Genomic DNA, 19102 nt, shown 5'->3' on the forward strand with positions numbered 1-19102 from the left:
CTTTGAGCAAGCCATTTCATGTTTCTAGGCCTCAGTAGCTTTCTCTGTAAAGAAAGGATTAGATGATCTTTAATACATCTTTTAGCTTTAAATCTCTGATCCTCTTATCCTAAGAGACTGTATCCTGAAGATGGGGAAGGGAATGGTGTCCAGGGCAATTGGGCTTCCCAAGTGCTTGAGATTTGGGGAAAATCTTTGGAAAAGGAGGAGAGTTGTTTAAATTCATAGAATAGCATTTGGTCCATAAATCAATCAGTGAAAAAGTATTTATTGAGAACTTAATATATGCCAAGCATTGTGTTGAAAATAGGGACATCTCAGAAGATGTAAGCAGAATGTGGTTTAATGAGAAAAAGAAAGGTTAGTTCAAGGAATTTCTTGAAGTAGAAAATGGAAATTCTATGAACTAGAGTCAAGGTCATTTGAGAGGACAATAGTTTTAACATGAAGTTTAGGGAAGATCAAAGAGAAATACCCTGAACCTTTCTCCTCAAGCATACATACCTTTGATGACTAAAAAGAAAAAAGGTAAGTGTTTGTGTGTGTGAGTGGAATGAAGGGTAATGGAAATAGCTCTAGTCTTAGATTGGAAGGTAGAAGTGAGTGTAAACTAGTAAGAAAGGATTGTAGGATCTGACTTGCTCAATATTCTTATAAAACTTCCTCCTTTCCAATCTCATTCTTTCTATCAGCTCCAAAATAATTTTTCTTAGCTCTACATCAAAAATCTTCAGTAGCTGCCTCCTCTCTCTCCTTCTAAGTCAGCTTCTCTCTCTGACATCCTTATTTCTGTGTAGTCTTCTGTCTCACTTGTAGAACCTGTATAATCTTTGACCTCACTCTCTCATTTTCACTCAGCTACAAGTCCTGTGAATTCTACTGCTATAATATCTGTACGTCCTCCTTACCTCAGATTCTTAAAATTCCTAAATTCCTTTAAAGTTCTGTTCAAAACTGTTTCCTACATAAATCCTTTCCTTGTCTGCCCAAAATTGAGTTTCTTCTTCACCTTACCTTCTATAGTTTTTTCTTATATATGCTTCTGTAAATTCATATAATTATGTAAGCTGGTTGATGGCATGAATTATTTCATTTTTGTCTTTTGATTCCTAGTATGTAGCATGAGAGTAACATTCAATACATGTTTATTGATGAACTTATTAAATGATCTCTCCCATTTGACTCTTCTTTTCCAGTTCAAGTTCAGCCAGGTCTCTGTACTATTATAACTGCATCTTAACAGGCCTACCATCAATCCATGCTTCATGGTCTTATATTGCTCTTATGGAAGGGGCAGAGCCAAGACAGTGGAGAAAAGGCAGGGATTTCCCTAAACTCTACCTCAAGCTTCTTCAAACAATTTTAAATAATATCTCAAACAAATTCTAGAGTGATAGAATACACAAAAGAATGGGGTGAAACAATATCCTAGCCCGATAACTTAGAAGATAGTCAGAAAAGGGTTGAATAAAGAAGATCCAACTCACTTCCAGCTGATCAATTATGGAGAGAAACAACTACATCCAGAGAAGGAACACTGGGAATTGAATGTAAAATATTAGCACTACTGTCTATCTACTCACATTACTTATACCTTCGGAATCCAATACTTAATGTGCAACAAGAAAATTGGATTTACACACATATATTGTATCTAGGTTATATTGTAACACATGTAAAATGTATGGGATTGCCTGTCATCTAGGGGAGGGAGTAGAGGGAAAGAAGGGAAAATTTGGAAAAATGAATACAAGGGATAATGTTATAAAAAATTACTCATGCACATATACTGTCAAAAATTTATAATTGTAAAATTAATAAAAAAATCAAAAAAGAAAAGAAAAGAAAAGAAAAGGGTTGAGAGTGAAGTGCAATCAAGCAGAGACTACCTCCCAGCAAAGTGGCAGTAAGCCTTGGGGACAACAGAATCAGTGCTAACAGTGGCAGTTTTCAGACATCTCAACCCACAGATGGTAGGGGGATCAGACAATGGGTTACAGGATTTCTTTTTCTGGCACTGGAGGAAGGAGTATGTTGCATTGCCTATTTGATCTGGATTTCAGTCATGGGTATCAATCCCAGGACAAGTAGGAACACTATAACACTAGAGCTTGAGGCTACAGAAAAGCTGGGATCATAGTTCCAGGGTGGAAAAGAATATTTGTGGTCACTCACAGACCAGAATATAGGCTGGGAGAGTAGTTAATACATCTCTCCCTAGATCATACCACCTTGGAAGAATTAAAGAAAAGTATGGGTCCCTGGAATTATCTCTGATAACAGCTGTACAAAAACCCTAAAACTTGACACAAAGCTCCCTTTACTCTGAAAGCAAAGCCCTGTAGCTTTGTAATTATGTGTGTGAAAAGTCAAGAAATAGGCTGAAAAAATGAGCAAACAGCAGAAAAAGAACCTGACTATAAAAGTTACCATGTTTACTGGAAAGATGAAAACCCAAAGTTGGAAGAAAACAACAAAGTCAAAACTGCTACATCAAAAGCCTCAAAAAAAATAGATGAATTGGTCTCAGCCCAATGAAGAGCTCAAAAAATAATTTAAAGATCAAGTAAGAAAGATAGAGAAAAATTTAAGAAGGGAAATGAGAGTGATGCAAGAAAACCATGAAAAAAGAGTCATGAGCTTAGTGAAGGAGGATCCTAATGAATAATACTAAAAATACTAATGAAAACTACATCTTAAAAAAACCCAGAATAATCCAAAATGTAAGAGGCACACAAATTCAATGAAGAAGATGCTATGAAAGTCATAATTGTCCAACTGAAAAAAGATATATAAAAATTTACTGAAGAGAAGAACTTCTTAAAAAGAAGAATTGGTTAAATGTCAAAAGACATACAAAAGCTCACTGATGAAAATAATTCCTTAAAAATTAGAATTGGACAAGTGGAAGCTAATGACTGTAGGAGACATCAAGAAACAATAAAACAAAAATGAAAAGAAAATAGATCCAAGAGAGATAATTTAATTTAGTATTTTATTTATATTTAAATACCTGAAAACCATGATCAAAAAAAAAAAGAGCCTAGACATCATCTTTCAAGAAATTGTCAAGAAGAATTGTACTGATTTTGTAGAGCCAGAAGATAAAATAGAATTTGAAAGAATTCACCTGTCATCTCCTAAAAGAGATCTCCCCCATCCCAAATTTCAGTAATATTATAGACAAATCTCAGAACTCCCAGGTCCAAGAGAAAATATTTAAGCAGACAAAAAGAAACAATTCAGATACTGCGGAGCCAGTCAGAATAACACAAGTTTGTGCAGTTTCTACATTAAAAGATAGAGAATTCAGAGTATGATATTCCAGAGATTAAAAGAACTAAGATTACAACCAAGAATCAGCTTCCCAGTAAACTGAGTATAATCCTGTAGGGAAAAGTCATGGATATTCAATGAAATAGAGAACTTTCAAGCATTCTTGATGGAAAAATTTGAGATGAGAAAATTTGACCTTCAAATTCAAGACTCAAGAGAGGTATAAAAAAGTAAATAGGAAAGAGAAATCACAAGGGATTAAATAAGGTTAAACTATTTATATTTCTACATGGGAAAATGATACTAGTAACTTATAAAAAGCTTTTTATTATAACATAAGGAATACATATATATTATATAGCAGACATGGGTGTGAGTTGAATATGATGGGATAATAACCTTAAAAATTAAAATTAAAGGGTGAGATAGAGAAATGCATTTGGAGAAGGGGAAAGGAAGAATAGAGTGGGGTAAATATGTGACATAAAAGAGGCACAAAAGAGTCTATACAGTGGAGGAGAAATGGAGAAAGTTTGTGTGTGTGTGTGTGTGTGTGTGTGTGTGTGTGTGTGTGCATGTGTGTGTGTGTGAATCTTACTCTCATCAGAATTGGCTCAAAGAGGGACTAACAAATACACTCAGTTAGGTACAAAATGTTATTTTATCTTACAGGAAAATAGAAGGGAAAGGGGATAAGAGAAAGGATTGGTACTTTTAGAAGGGAGGGCCAATTGGGCAAGGTAAAAATCAGAAGCAAAACATTTGAGAATAGACAGGTAAAAGGAAAGAGATATTGGATAAACAGGAGGGAATAAGATAGAAAGTAATACATTTTACTCATAATTGTGAAAAAAAATTACTGCATGTTTCTCTGATAAAGACCTCATTTCTGAAATATATAAAGAACTGAGTTATATTTGTAGAAATAAGAGTTATTCCTCAATTGATAAATCATCAAAGAATATGAACAGGTAATTTTCAGATTAAGTAATCAAAGCTCTATATAATCATATGAGTATATTCTCTAAATCACTATTGATTAGAGAAATGCTAATTAAAACAACAAGCTACAACCCCATATTTATCAGATTAGCTATTACGACAAAAAAGAAAAATGATAAATGTTGGAAGGGATGTTGGGACACTAATGTACTATCGATGAAGTGGTAGAACAATTTGGAAATGTGCCTAGAGGTCTATAAAGCTATCTAATTTTGACCAAGAAATACCACTACCAGGTATGTACCCTAAAGATATTTTTTTTAAAGAAAATGATCTACATATACAAAAATATTTACAACAGCTCTTTTAATGGTGGAAAAGAATTTGATATCAAAGGGATGTCCACAAATTGGGCAATGGCTAAACAAGTTGTAGTAATGGAAGACTATTGTGTTATAAAGATATGACAAGAAGGATATTCTCAGAAAAAACATGAAAAAACCTTATATGATATAAAGTAAAATGAATAGAATCAGAAGAACACTTTATACAGTAATAACAATATTGTATGATAATCAACTATGACTATTTTGACCAAAGCAATGATCCAAAACAATTCTGAAAGACTTATGAAAAATGTTATCCATCTCCAGAGAAAGAACTGTTAGAGTTTGAATGAAGATCAATGCGTACTTTTTCTTTACTTTCTTTACTTTTCTTGGATTTTCTTTGCATTTTCTTTCAGAATATGACTAATATGGAAATATGTTTTGTATAATTGCAGATGTATAACCTATATAAAATTCCTTGCCTTCTCAATGTGGGGAGAAGGAGAGAGAAGGAAGATAAAAAAAATTGGAAGTGAAAATGTTTTAAATGAATGTTTAAAAAATGTGTTTGGTTTTTTTTTTTTAACAAGTAATTGGGGGGGAACAAAATATTAAATTAAATTTTAAAATTTTACAGCTAAAATGTGATGTCATTCCTCAGATCAAATATTTTAATGACTTCCTATTATTTAAGCTCCTGTATTTAGCACTGAAGGCCCTCCACAATCTGGTGCCATAAAACTTTTCCAACTTATTCTCATATTATTCCTTTCCAAGCACTCTAGGACTATTCATCCAATGTAGTTCTATGCTCTAAACACACCCTATCCTCTTCTTTCTTCCTATGTTTACTAAAATTCTGGGGTTTTTTAATGTCCTACTCCTTCTTTGCCTTTTGATTTCTTCTGTATACATTTTATCTCTCTGCCCTCCCCCCTACCCTGGTCCCTATCTATCCTTTAAAGTCCAAGAAAGCTGTCATTTCTTCCACTAAATCTGTTCCTTTCTCTCTAATTCTCCCCTCTCTGTTATGGTTGTTCCAAAAACTCAAGTAGCATCTTTTAAATTCCTAATACACTTATGCATTGAGTAGTACAGATTTGAATAATTGTGCCTTCCTTTGTAACTAGAAAGTGCATAAAGGTAGAGACCATGCTTTAGCTAAACGTTTTACTTTATTGCTCTGAATATAGTGATTACTTAAATGATTATCTAAATAATCAACAAAGATGTAATAAGCCTTGTGTCAGGGGCTTGTAGATTGATGAATCAAAAAGATTAGGTGGGAGGTGAAATACTTTGTCATGTTAAAATGAACAGAAAACTTCCTTAAGACAAAGAGACCTAAGACAGGATTCCTATCCTGGAATCCTTCTCTCCTAGAAATAGGAACAACCAATGACCAGAAGATTCCTAGAGACATTTCATTTTTGCATTAAATTTAGACTTTGTTTTGAACCATGTTAGAGGGAATTTAATCCCAAACCATTATTTTATAGTTAAGAAACTTAGAAGGAATGATAGAAAATGCCAAGTAATCTACACAAAGTCATCCAGGTAATAAATGGAAGAGCCAGGATTTGAACTTAGCTCATCTGACTCCTAATCCTTCTTCCAGAATATTGTGACTTTCTCAAATATGTATGTAGGGAAACATATTTGATTAATCCTCTCATGTTGAAAAAATAATCAGATATCATTTAAATTGGAGAAAAATTAAAGGCAGACACTCTTGTCTTATGCAGTAGAGTATTTTTAAGAAAATTACTTGAATAATAGACATTAAGAAAGCAACAATCATGTATCAAGCCCTTTCAATGTCCCAAACACAGGGACAATAAGTACAAGGAGTGAAAAAAAGGTTAAAAAAATAGTTCCTGCCCTCAAGGACCTTACAATTTAATGAGGAAGACAACATGAAAGTAAAAACAAGATATATTCAGGCTAATTGGTGATATTCTCAGAAAGAAAACACTGTTATGATAAAAGACCAGAAGAGGCTGCTTCAAGCAGTCTGAATTTTAAGCTGAGACTTGAATGAAGCAGGGAAGCCAAAGAAGAGAAAATTCAGGCATTGGGACAACCAATGGAAATATCAGGCTGGGAGATACAGTGTCCTGTGCCAGGAACTTCAAAGAAACCAGTATTTCTGGATCATGTAGTGCACGAAGAGGAGTAAAATGTAAGAATTCTGAAAAGGAAGAAAGGGACCAGACTACATTAGGCTTTAAATATCAACAGAGGATTTTATACAAGATGCTGCAGGTAATAGGTAATGATTCTATCGTAGGAGTAAAAAGGAGACATGGTCATATCTCTACTTCAGAAAGAATATTTTGAATATTTTAGGGTAGGGAGAGATTTGAGGGAGATAGATCATCCAAAAAGTTGTTGCAACGATACAGGTATGAGGTGATGAAGGCTTGCAGCAAGGTGGTTGCAGCATCAGAAGAGAATATAGGGAATATATTTAGTGAAGATAGAAATGGAAATACTTGGTAAGAGAGTGGATATGGGAAGGGATGTATAAGAGAGAATGACAAGTCAAGGATATAACTTTGGGAGGCCAGGTGACTGGGAGAAAGATGGTATTATTCACAGAAACAGGAAAGGTTTTGGAGGTTTGGTGGGAATTCAATTCTTTAAGGTTTTATACTTGTTGGATTTAAGATGTCTATGGGACATCCAGTTCAAAAATGTTAAATCAGTAGCTGGAGTTCAATATGTATTCCATTTGAGGAGACATTAAATGTCAAGGGAGGAGTTAGAATTGGATAAATAAATATAAAATCATCCATATACAAAGGATTTTTTAAAATAAGTTTTTAATTGATATTTTCTGTTTCTTACATCACATGTATCCCTTCACCTTCTCCTTCCAGACAAATATCCCATGTATCAAATAGTATTTCTTAGAGAGGAACAAAAATCAACATAACTGATTGATACATTTAAAAAGTCAGAAAACATGTGCAATGTATACCTATGCCAAGGGGTAAGTTGGAATTGTCTTTTCATCTCTTCATCCATGTCTTGTTTGATCTTTATAATTTTGTTACCTTTACTTTTGATTTTTTTTTTTTGGTTTGACATCTTGTTCTTTCCATTTACATTCATGCAATTTTATATATTTTTCCTGCTTCTGCTTACTTCACTCTGCATTAATTCATGTAGCTCTTTCCATGCTTCTCTATATCCATTATATACATCATTTCCCATAGCACAGAAAAATTCCATTACACAATAATATTCTGCAATTTGCGTAGCAATTTCCTAATTGATTACAATTTATTTTCTTTCTATTTCTTAGCTGTTGCAAAAAGTGTTACTATAAATATTTTTTTAGTATATGTGAAATAATTCTCTGGTTTAGTAAATATTAAATTTTTGAGTTTCATTGTTTTTGATTCTGCCTTGTTTAGTCTGTTCCAATGATGAATCCCTTCCCCTCCCCCCATTCTCTCTGTCTCTGTCTCTTTTTCTTTTACTAAGTATAAGATGGCTTTGATGACTATGGTTTTATAGTACAGTTGAGGTCTGGCAATGTGATTTCCCCATTTTCATCATTTCTCTTAATCTTTTAGATCTTTCCCCCAAAAGATTCTTGTTATTCTTTTATCAAAATATAGAAAGCATCCTTTTAAAAATTTGATTGACATAACAGTAAAACTATAACTGATTTTAGTCATATAATGATTTTTATTATATTGACATGGTGCAATCATCAGCACTGAATATTCCTCTAGTTAATTAACTTGTTCTTTATTTCTTTAAGATTTAAAAAAATTGAATCTATATAAGCCTTTTTTGTGTGAGCTTTGGTTTCCCCCCCAATACTTTGTGCATTTTGTGGTTTTTGAAAATGGGATTTTTCTTTCTATTATTGCTTGTTGGATTTTGCTATTATTATGTAAAATTGTAATTGGGTTTTGAAAGGTTATTTTGAATACTGCAACTTTGCTGAAGCTATTATCTTTATTAGTACTTTTATTGAGTTCCTAGGATTTTTAAAGTAACCATAATATTGTCAACAAGTAAGGATAGTTTCATCTAATCAATCTTTAATTTTTTCTCTTGCCATTATTATTGCTGGCATTTTCAGAATTACATAAAATATTAGGGTGGATAGAGGATTTCCTTGATTTATTCCTGTCTTTACCGGGAAAGCTTCTAATACCCACCCATTGTTTATGATGCTTGCTTTTGGTTTAAATCTAAACTTTCAAAAAAGTCCCACTTCGACTATACTTTATGGTGTTTTTATTTTTTAAAATATGAATGACCATTGTAACTTTCAAAGGTAGTCCCCACAACTCGGGATAATCATGTGGTTTTAAACCTTTTAATTTTTAATTATGTTAATTGTTTTCCTAATGTTGAATCTTCTTTATCTTTCTGAGAACAAATTCAACTTGGTTTTGATCAACAATTTTTAAGATAGATTGATATAGTCTGATAGGATTTTATTTAGTATTTTTGAATGGATATTCATTAATGCTTTGGGTCTACAGTTCTATATTTTTTCCTTTTTGGTTTTAGGTAACATGGCCTTATTTATCCTATCAAAGGAATTTTGTAGAGTGCTTTCTTTCTCAATTTATGAGAATATTTTATTCATTAACAGAAGTTCATTAATAATCGCCCATGATTGCCACTTTGTCTTTTTGGATTCACTTGATATATAGTAAATATTCATTAAAAGTATCATAGAATTCTCCTGGGAAACCATTAGGGCCATTTTTTCTTCCCCTTTGGTAGTTCCTTTATAGGTAGTTCTATTTCATTTTCTGAAACTAGATTATTTAAGGTCTCTACTTGGTCTTTTGTTAGTTTGAATATTTTATATATTCGAAAGTATTTCTCTGTTTCTTTGTATTCTCAGTTTTGTTAACATAATTGTTAGCATAAATTGTATACATAATTCTTTTAATTCTTCTGGTTTTGTTGTAATTTTATCTTGTTCCCTTATTATTTTGTTGATTTGACGTTCTGTCCTCTTCTCTTTAATCTGATAGAGTAAAGGTTTACCAATTTTTCAAGAAAGCAGCTTTTAGTTTATCATTTTTATTTGCTTCCAGGATATCTATTTTCCTCCAATGTTTAAAATCTCTTTTAGTATTTATATTTATTTTTGTTTATGTATGTTGGCTTTCTAATTTAAGAAATTCATACTCTAGTATGGATTTCTAGTTTTCTGTTTTGCTAATGTATGTTTATAGAGATATGATTTTCCTCTTAGAAGTCCTTTAGCAGCATCCTAAAAATTTGGTATGTTGCTTCATCATTGTAATTTTCTTTTTATAATTATTGATTGTTTCTATGATTTGTCCTCTGACTCACTCATTATTTAGGGTTTCATTATTATGTGTCCTTTTGGATTTTTGCATTTTTTTTTAACTCCATGAACTGTCCTCCCTACCCCACCCCCTTTTTATATTATAGTCTGTAAAGTTTGTTTTTATCATTTCTCATTTCTCAGGTTTCTTTGTAAGATCTCTGTGCTCTAATATATGATCAATTTTTATAAAAGCTCAATGTGGAAAATAGAAATATATATTTTTTAGTTTCATTTATAATAAATCATTAAGTGTTTTAAATTCTTGTTTCTAAAGTAGATTGTTCAATTCTATATTTTCCCCTTTGTTTATCTTTCTTAGACTTGGCCAAAATTGCAAGAGGGACATTGAAATCTCTTGCAAATATTTATTAATTTTTATGTCTTCTTGTACTTAAATTGATTTTAATTGAATTTAGATGTTAAGGGATTTGGCGTGTGTAAGTTTATTGTTGACATTAGTTTATCATTTGTAGATCATTTTATCATAATGTAGTTTTCCGTTTTATTCCTTTTATGTTTTGAATATTTGTTTTTATTTTGATAGCATGATTATAACTTTGTTTTTTTGGATTCACCTGTTGCATAGTAAAAATTTTTAGCCAGCTTTTCAGTTTTTAATCTGTGAATGTATTTGTTTTTAGATGGCAGGGTTTTTTTGTAAGCAACTAACATTTTGAAATTTTATTGACTTGTTTAATCCATTCACATTTAAAACTATGAAAGTCAGGTTTACACTTTCCTCCATTTGTTTCTAATGTTGTTAATATATTTTTTTTTCCAAATTAGAACTTTTTACTCTCTTCCACTCTTAGCACAGTATTTTTTTTCTTCAGTTATTTTGGTTTAATTTACTTTAAGGAAATCTTATTCCTGTTGGTTTTCTTCCTTTAACCTCCAGTTCTACCCCTTACCTTTGTGACATCTTTCCTTATTTTTGAGTTTTGCTTAACTTATTAAGTATTTTCTTTTCTTTTCTTTTCTTTTTTTTTTAATCTAGTTATTCAGTTCCTCTCTTTATTTCTTTTTGTTCTGCAATCAAGAGAAATTTAAGCCTTGCCTTCCCTTTCAATTTGTTTTATTAGTTTTTGTTTTTGTTTGCTGAGGCAACTGGAGTTAAGTGACTTGCCCAGGGTCACACAACTAGGAAGTGTTAAGTGTCTGACATCAGATTTGAACTCAGGTCCTCCTGACTTCAGGGCTGGTGCTCTATCCACCTAACTGCCCCTGTTTTATTAGTTTTTAAAATTTAATTTTCTGCAAGTTAAAAAAAATTCCCTCTTTATTATTTATCTTCCTTTTCTATTTGTTCTTGACTGTTATTCTTTGATTTATCTATACTTACTTTATTCTTTGATACCTATGTTCTTCATAAGATTAAAGCTTCTAAAGTATCAACTTTTAGTTCCCTTTTCTAAACAGTTTCTATGTTATTGTCTTATAGATCTTATCCCTTAAGCCCCCTTTTCTGATGTGTCTTACTCTTACAATAATCAATTCCTGAAGATAATAGAAAAATATTTCCCTGTGTGAGAATTTATCAAAAGTCCCTAATAAGGCATTTCATCATTAACCTTTGTCCTCCCTATGGTCACCTGCCCCTCATTTCCTATGAAATATCTTCTCTGGATCCTTCTTCCTACTTTTCTGTGTGTCAGTTGCTCCCAGGAATTCTGATTCCCCTTTTCCAGGGCAGGATGAGCAGTCTATAAGCACCAAATACCTGTATCTTATTGTGAAGTCTTCATTGCTCTTTATAGAATACCTCTTTTTTCCTATGGTGGAAACACCTCAGTAGTACCTCTTCTTATCAATGAAACAAGATTTCTGTTCCCCTCACCAGCCTTTCAATCCACCCCTCCTTTTGCCTCTTCAGTTCTCCTGTAGACTTTATTCTTCCTGAGAGACTACAGGAGGTACTTTCTGTTCATTATTAACTTTTGACTTAATTATTCCCCTCTATATTCTCCCCTTTTGCCTCTCATGTGCCTTCTCATTCTGTAGTTAAGCCCATAAAAGCACTCACCTGCAAGAGGAGTATTGTAAGGTTTAATCCATAAGATTTCAAGTTTGTTTCACCACAGCCATTTTTATTTGACTCCTCAGTAAGAATAAAAATAGCACCTATCTTGAAGGACTTTTTGTGGGGATCAAATAAAATAATATTTGTACAGAATTTAACATTGTACCTAAAGAATATATTCAGGGTCTCCTGTATGCATTGGGTCCAGTGTTTCTGGGAATGTTTCTTTCCTTCCTTCCCTCCTTGTATACTTTTAGAATGAAACCTCTTAAGGATCTCTATTATTTTATTGTTGTTTTTGGTTGTTGCATTATTTAATTATTTATTTGTTTTTTGTATTTCTGCTGTTTGAATAGGAAATAATGTGTTTAGGCCTAGTTTTCTTTTTAGGGATGTTTTAAATGATTCTTTTTAATTGAACATTCCTATTTTTTTCATTAATGCTAAGGAAAAGGAAAAGAGAAGAAGAATTTATACAATACCTACTATGTTCCAGGCACTGTACCAGTGTGCATGCTTTATGATATTATGTTATTTGATCCCTACTGTAATGTCCGGACTAGCTCCCTGGAGGGCCTCAGGATCAGTCAGAGTCAGGATCAATCAAAGTTCTTGGTCTTTAGGGGGAGAAGTAAAGGAGGCAAGCAAGCTGCCACATGGCTTGCCAAAGATGTAGCCTGGATTCTGGAATCTGGAGACTCCAGCCTCTCTTCTCATTTTGCAGCCAAGTGACTCTGATCTCTCTCTCCTTTCCTTCCCCCTTCTCCTCCCCAATCCTTGCCTATGATTATCTCAACACCAAATATTCAGCAAGCACCAGTGGTGAGGAGAGCCATCACATCCCATATTATCTAAATATATAGAGAGAGCCATTATCTCACATTGAGTAGGTAATTAATCTTGAGTGTTCTGCTGTCTGATTCAAGCACACTTTTTGGAGTTTTAGTCCTCTACATCCTATAACAGCATAGATACTATTATTACTACCATTTTACCGTTGAAGAAACTAAGCTTAAATGACTTACCCAAACTCACATCACTAGTAAGTATTTGAGGCTAGATTTGAAGCTAAATCTTTCTGACTCCAGGCCCAATTCCCTATCCACTCCACTACCTGCCAATTTAGTTAGGGTCTTATTTGCAAGGTATTTCCCTTTGGCAGCATCTTTAACTCCTTTGCTTTTCAGAGAACATTATTCTTTTCTTTCCTGTGATTTATGGTAGGTGCAAAAGTCTTGAGTTGTTTGATTTTCCTTCCTTTTATATATGAAAGTCTTTCTCCATGCTGATTTCAGAATTTGTTTGTCATTAGAATTGTTATATTTAAGAACTATTTGTCTTGGATTTTGCAGAATAGGTTTTTCCCCCAGAGGCAATCTGTGGATCCTTTCAAGTGACACTTTGCTTTTTATATTCTGTAACTCTGGATAGTTTTCTTGTTTTATTTATCATAATATATATAATTACAGCTATAATTTTATATATTATAATATTCAGGTTTTTCAACTTGCCTTATTGTTCTAGGAGGTCTATATACTTAAATTATCTCTATGTGTCCTGTTTTCAAGAGTAATGTATGTGCTCATATGAATATCACATTCTCTTTAGTACTATTGCCTTTTGTTTCACTTCTGGGCATTAACATTCTCAATAAATTATTTTCTTTTTTATTTTGCTGACATTTGTCACTATAGATTTAAATTTTTCTAAACTTCCAATTATCTCTCTTGTTTTCTGGTTTCACAATTCTTAAATCATTCAGGAACATCTTGTTGTGGTTCCACACTTTCTTGAGGAATCCACATGGTTCTCTTGTCATTAGGCATTGAGTCATTTCTTTTATCTTACACTATTTATTCAAAGATTTCTGGACTCTTAGCTGATTTGGAGGCCATATTCCTTTAAATTGTTAATATGTTTCCTACTTATCTGGTTATTCTCAAGGTCTTTAACTGAGCTTTATTCCTCCCAAAAATTTTAGTAATGTAAATCTTTCCTCCTGTATATTTTTTATATTATTCATTTTCTGAATCCTTTCCTTATGATACTAGTTTGGGGAGGGGTGGAGTGGGGCAAAGTTGAATCTGAAAATCATCTCATCTTTCAGATGCTGAGTCTTTGCCCCAGCTGACTTCTGGGCAAAAGGTACTGTCCTCAGATTGATGCTGGATTATAGTTTACTTTAGGCTTAGTTAAATACTATACACATTCTCTATTATTCCACTATTTGCTAGTTGAACTCTATCCCTATGAAAGGGAACAAGTGAGACTATTTGTCTATATATTTCTCTACCAACATTTTGTCTATGCCATGTATTTAAACAGACTGCAATCTTCTGTCAATGTGTTGGGAAATAAAATTTTGTTTTGATTCATCCTTTCTCTTGGAGGTAGGAGTAAGGGCACTGAGAATGCTTGTTACTGATTCACTGATTCACTTCCTTCTTATTACCTTGCTTTTCTCATAAATTAAATGCTTTTTGCTTTGAATTGATAAAAAAATAAAAGTTATGATCATAGAAGCTAATAAAAAAGTTATGAAAAAAAGAGAGATTAAGGTGTTCTAAAAGCAAGCCTTTGCTAGGTGTTTGTTTTGCCAAGTCTCTTACAGGAAGGTACTATAGTTTTCCTACATTATTTTAAATTTAATGGATTTTCATAAATCTGACCTAAGCTGATATCCTTGTATCCCTACAGTTACAATGGTCAGTACATGGAAATGTTGACTGAATAGGTCCCTACTTCAAAAATATCAAATGCATGAAAGCCAAACAAACTTATTGAATTTAAGCACTTTGTAATTTGCCAACACATATCAGTTGTTTTATGGAATCAGATCTTCATTTAAACTAGTAAATGAACATAATGAACATGTATGAATAGGCCCTTATTAGTCAATCAACAAGCATTTTTTAAGGTTCACTAAATGCCAGGTAGTGTGATGAGTTAGCAACAAAGACACAAAGAAAGGCAAAATAAAAAAAAAAAAAAAAAAAAAAAAAAAAAAGGTCCTGGCCTTAAGGGGCTCACATTCTAATGAGAAAGAGAACATGTGAATGATTATAAGTACACAAGATACATAGAAAGTAGACAGGAGATAATTTCATAGGGGGAAGCACTATCTTCTGAGAGGATGGGGAAATGTCTTCTTATTTGAGCTGAATTTTAGTCAGGAAAATAAGAGAAAAAAAGAGGGAGAGAATAAAAGGAATGGAGGACAGGCAATACAAAGGATAGTAGTAAGAGGGAATTTTTGCTAATTAAAGAAGGTAAGTGAAGCTGGATTGTAGGGTTCATTAAGAATAGTGTAAGAATCTTAGAAAGAGAGCAAGATGCTGGTTCAAGAAAAGCTTTAAATGTCGAATGTCTTTGACTGTAGAAGAATGGGGAAGCATTGGAGTTTATTGAGTGGGAAGGTGACAAGATCAGACATGCATTTATAGAAAGTCACTTTGATATCTGAGTCACAGATAAGTTGGAGTAAGGAGAAATATTAAGGACAGAGGCCAGCTAGAAGGCTATTGCAATAGTCAGGTGAGAGCAGCTGAAAACCTCAACTAAGAGAGTGGCTGAATGAAGAAGAGGGGATGAGATTAGAGATTCTGTGTAGGTAGAAATAACAAGATTTAACAACTGATTGGATATGAAGTGTTAAGTGAAATAACCCAGTGGAAGATAATGCTGAGATTTTGAACTTGAATACTTGGGGGGGGGGGAATCTTCATTGCCTCACCAGGAAACTTGGAAAAGAAGAGGTTTATGAGGAAAGAGAATGAATCCTATTTTGAAATAATGAGTGCTTTGGGTCTTTAACGATAGTATAGTTAAAAAGAATATTGTGCTAGTAGTCATATGACATGAATTACATAGTTTATATAACTAATAAGTAATGTGTAATGAACACAAATCGTGGGATTCCAGGATAATTGCTTAATCCAATGGGTCTGTTTGTTATTCCTTGCCCAAGGCATGCCATTTCTCCACTCCAGGCATTTTCACTAGCTATTCTACATTCTTGGAGCTTTTACTCTCACTTCTTGGCTTCCTTCAAGGCTCGGAAAAATCCCACCTGTTTTTTCTAGTCCTCCTTAATCTTAGTGCCTTTCTTCTAAGATTATCTCTAATTTATCCTATATATTTATTTGCAGACAGTTTTTAAGCTTTCTCCTCTTCATAACATAAGATTCTTGAGAACAGGTACTTCTTTTTTTTAGGTTTTTCTTTGTATATTAGCCCAGTGTCTGGCACATAATACCTAAGTTTTATGAAGGCTGTTGCCTTGACTTCTCTTAGTTCCCCTATGTGTAAATAGAGGGGGCAGGGATTGGGCTAAATAATTTTTTAGTTTCATTCCAGATTTACAAAAACTCTACAAATTCATCAATTAAAAAAAATTGGAGTGTAATAACCACCAAAGAAGGGGAACATTTCCATATACAAAGTAGAAGTGAAAAAAAAGGGTTCTATATAAATTACAAATCTTGATTTTTGTAGATATTGATTTAAAATATATATACATCTATCCATCCATCCATCTATCTGATTAATAAATTCATCGTGTACCTTTCAAAGTTGTTCTGCTTGTCCTTGTTTTCCTCTGAACCACTTTCAGTTCTCTTTTATGGACTTAAAAATGCTTCAAGAGCCACTTTTATTTCTTATCTTCTTTCTCAATACCAAATAAAATTGTTACTATATAAATTATTTTTCTGACTGTTATTTTCTACATCATTTTGTCAAACTTCAAGGTTTCTCTGAAACTGTTCTTTCTTACGATGAAATAACATTCTATGACATTCAGATACAATAATTTGTTCAGACAGTCCTCAATTGATGGGTATCTCCTCTGTTTCCAGTTTTTTGCTACAACAAAAAGTGTTGCTATAAATATTTTTATTTATTTATATTTGTATAAATATTTAATATAAATATTTATAAAATAAATAGATGACTCTGTCTAGCTATTTTTTTCCTTCTCTTTGATCTCTAGGCTTAGTGTAGTAGTAGTATTAGCTTAGTAATTATATTTCTAAATCAAATACTATATACAATTTAGTGGCCTTTTAAGCATAGTTCTAATTTGCTTTCCAGAAAAGTAGAGCCAATTCAGACCAATGTCCTATCCTTTCTGGAGCCTTTCTCACAATTACATTTTCTTCCCCCCTCCTACCCTCTCTCCCTCCTTCCCTCCTTCCCCCCCTCCTTTTCCCCTTCCTTCCCCCTCATTCTCCCCTCCTTCCTCCCTCTCTCCTTCCCTCCCTCCTTCCTTCCTTCCTTCCTTCCTTCCCTCCTTCCTTCCTTCATTCCTCCCCCCCTCTCTCCCTCCTTCCCTCCTTCCCCCTCCCTCCCCCTCCCTCCTTCCTTCCTTCCTTCCTTCCTTCCTTCCTTCCTTCCTTCCTTCCTTCCTTCCTTCCTTCCTTCCTTCCTTCCTTCCTTCCTTCCTTCCTTCCTTCCTTCCTTCCTTCCTTCCTTCCTTCCTTCCTTCCTTCCTTCCTTCCTTCCTTCCTTCCTTCCTTCCTTCCTTCTTCCCTCTCTCTCTCCCTCCCTCCCTCCCTCCCTCCCTTCCTTCCTTCCTTCCTCTCTTTTTTTTCTGGTTATCTTTGCCATTTTGATGTGATGTTGAAACTTCTTTAAGAATTATCTATCATTCATAACTTTTAAACATTTTTAATCAATCCCTCATATATCTTGACTATCAGACTTTTAGCAGAGAAATTTGGTAAAGATATTTCCCCTACATGAACTGTTTCCCCTTAATTTTAACTATATTGATTTTGTATTTACATACTTTTTCAGTTTATATAACCAAAACGATCTATTTCCTTTTCTATGGGCCTTTCTATCCTTTGGTTATTGACTCTTCTTCTACCCATAATAATAAATGATATTTTCTTCTTTAAACCTATAGTTTTTCATGATATGAACTTTTATACTAGATAATATATCAATTTGGAGTTTATTGTGATATATGGTGTGAAATCTTTGTCCAAACCAAATTTCTATCAGATTGTTTTATAATTTTTCAGTTTTTTAAAATGTTCAGTTAGTAAGTCCTTATCCCAGTAAGTAGATGGGGGTTTCTGGGATAATTGAACACTGTTTTTGCATTCATGTCCTTCTATATGTTATGTACCTGATAGTATTTTTAAAAAAAATTCTATTCTTTTTTAAAAATCAAGCACAAAATACTTTTGATGATTCAGTTGCTTTGTAAAGTGAGTATAGTTTGAAATCTGGTATTGTTAGACCTTCTTGCTTTTTTTCTATTATTTCCCTGAGAATCTTTGATTTGTTCCTCCTGATGCATTTTATTGTTTTTGTTCTCTAACGTAAAAGTAAAAGGGCAGCTAGGTGGCCTAGTGGATAGAGCACTAAGCTTGGAATCAGGTAGACTCTTCTTCAATTCAAATCTGGCCTCAGACATTTATTAGCTCGGTGATCTTGGGCAAGCCACTTAACCCCTTTTGCTTCAGTTCCTCATCTATAAAATGAGCTGGCAAGGGAAATGGCAAACCACTTTAGTATCACTGCCAAGAAAACCACAAATAGGGTTGGATATGACTGAAATGAAAGTAAAATAGTTTGATTAGTATGGCATTGAATAAGTACATTATTTTGATAATTTTTATTAAATTGGTACAACATATCTATTAATATTGGATATTGTCCCACTTATTTAGGTCCACCTTCATTTATGAAGAGTGTTTTGTAGTTGTATTCATGTAGTTTTCATATAGTTTCTCTCTATATATCTTTGTAGGTAGGTTTCTAAATATTTAATTATTCTGAGGTAAAAATTCCAGAAATTCTAATTATGTATAAAATTTTTGAAGTCAAGTTACATAATTGTTCATCACGCAACATGGTAACTTTGTCGGTGTTACAATATTTTAGGCAAGTGTAACAATGCAGCAGAATCAGTCAACTGCATTTCCAAAATAGTGTTCTCTGTTCAATATGGTTGCTCTTCTAGACATGTGTTCTCCATATGAAGCATGTGGTATGATTTGATTTAGAAGTGAAAAATGTTTCTGTTTCAGAGATTTCATGGAAAGGAAATTTTCAGTTGACTAAGCCTATTAAATTGATGTAATGCTGGGTAAATTAGAAGACCATTAGAATTTAACTAAGTATCTAACATCAAAAATACTATTCATTCTTAGAATGAATGATAAAATGTTAAGAGATTATGTAGAA

This window comes from Sminthopsis crassicaudata, chromosome 1 (genome assembly GCF_048593235.1).
Source record: "Sminthopsis crassicaudata isolate SCR6 chromosome 1, ASM4859323v1, whole genome shotgun sequence".
NCBI lineage: Eukaryota > Metazoa > Chordata > Mammalia > Dasyuromorphia > Dasyuridae > Sminthopsis > Sminthopsis crassicaudata.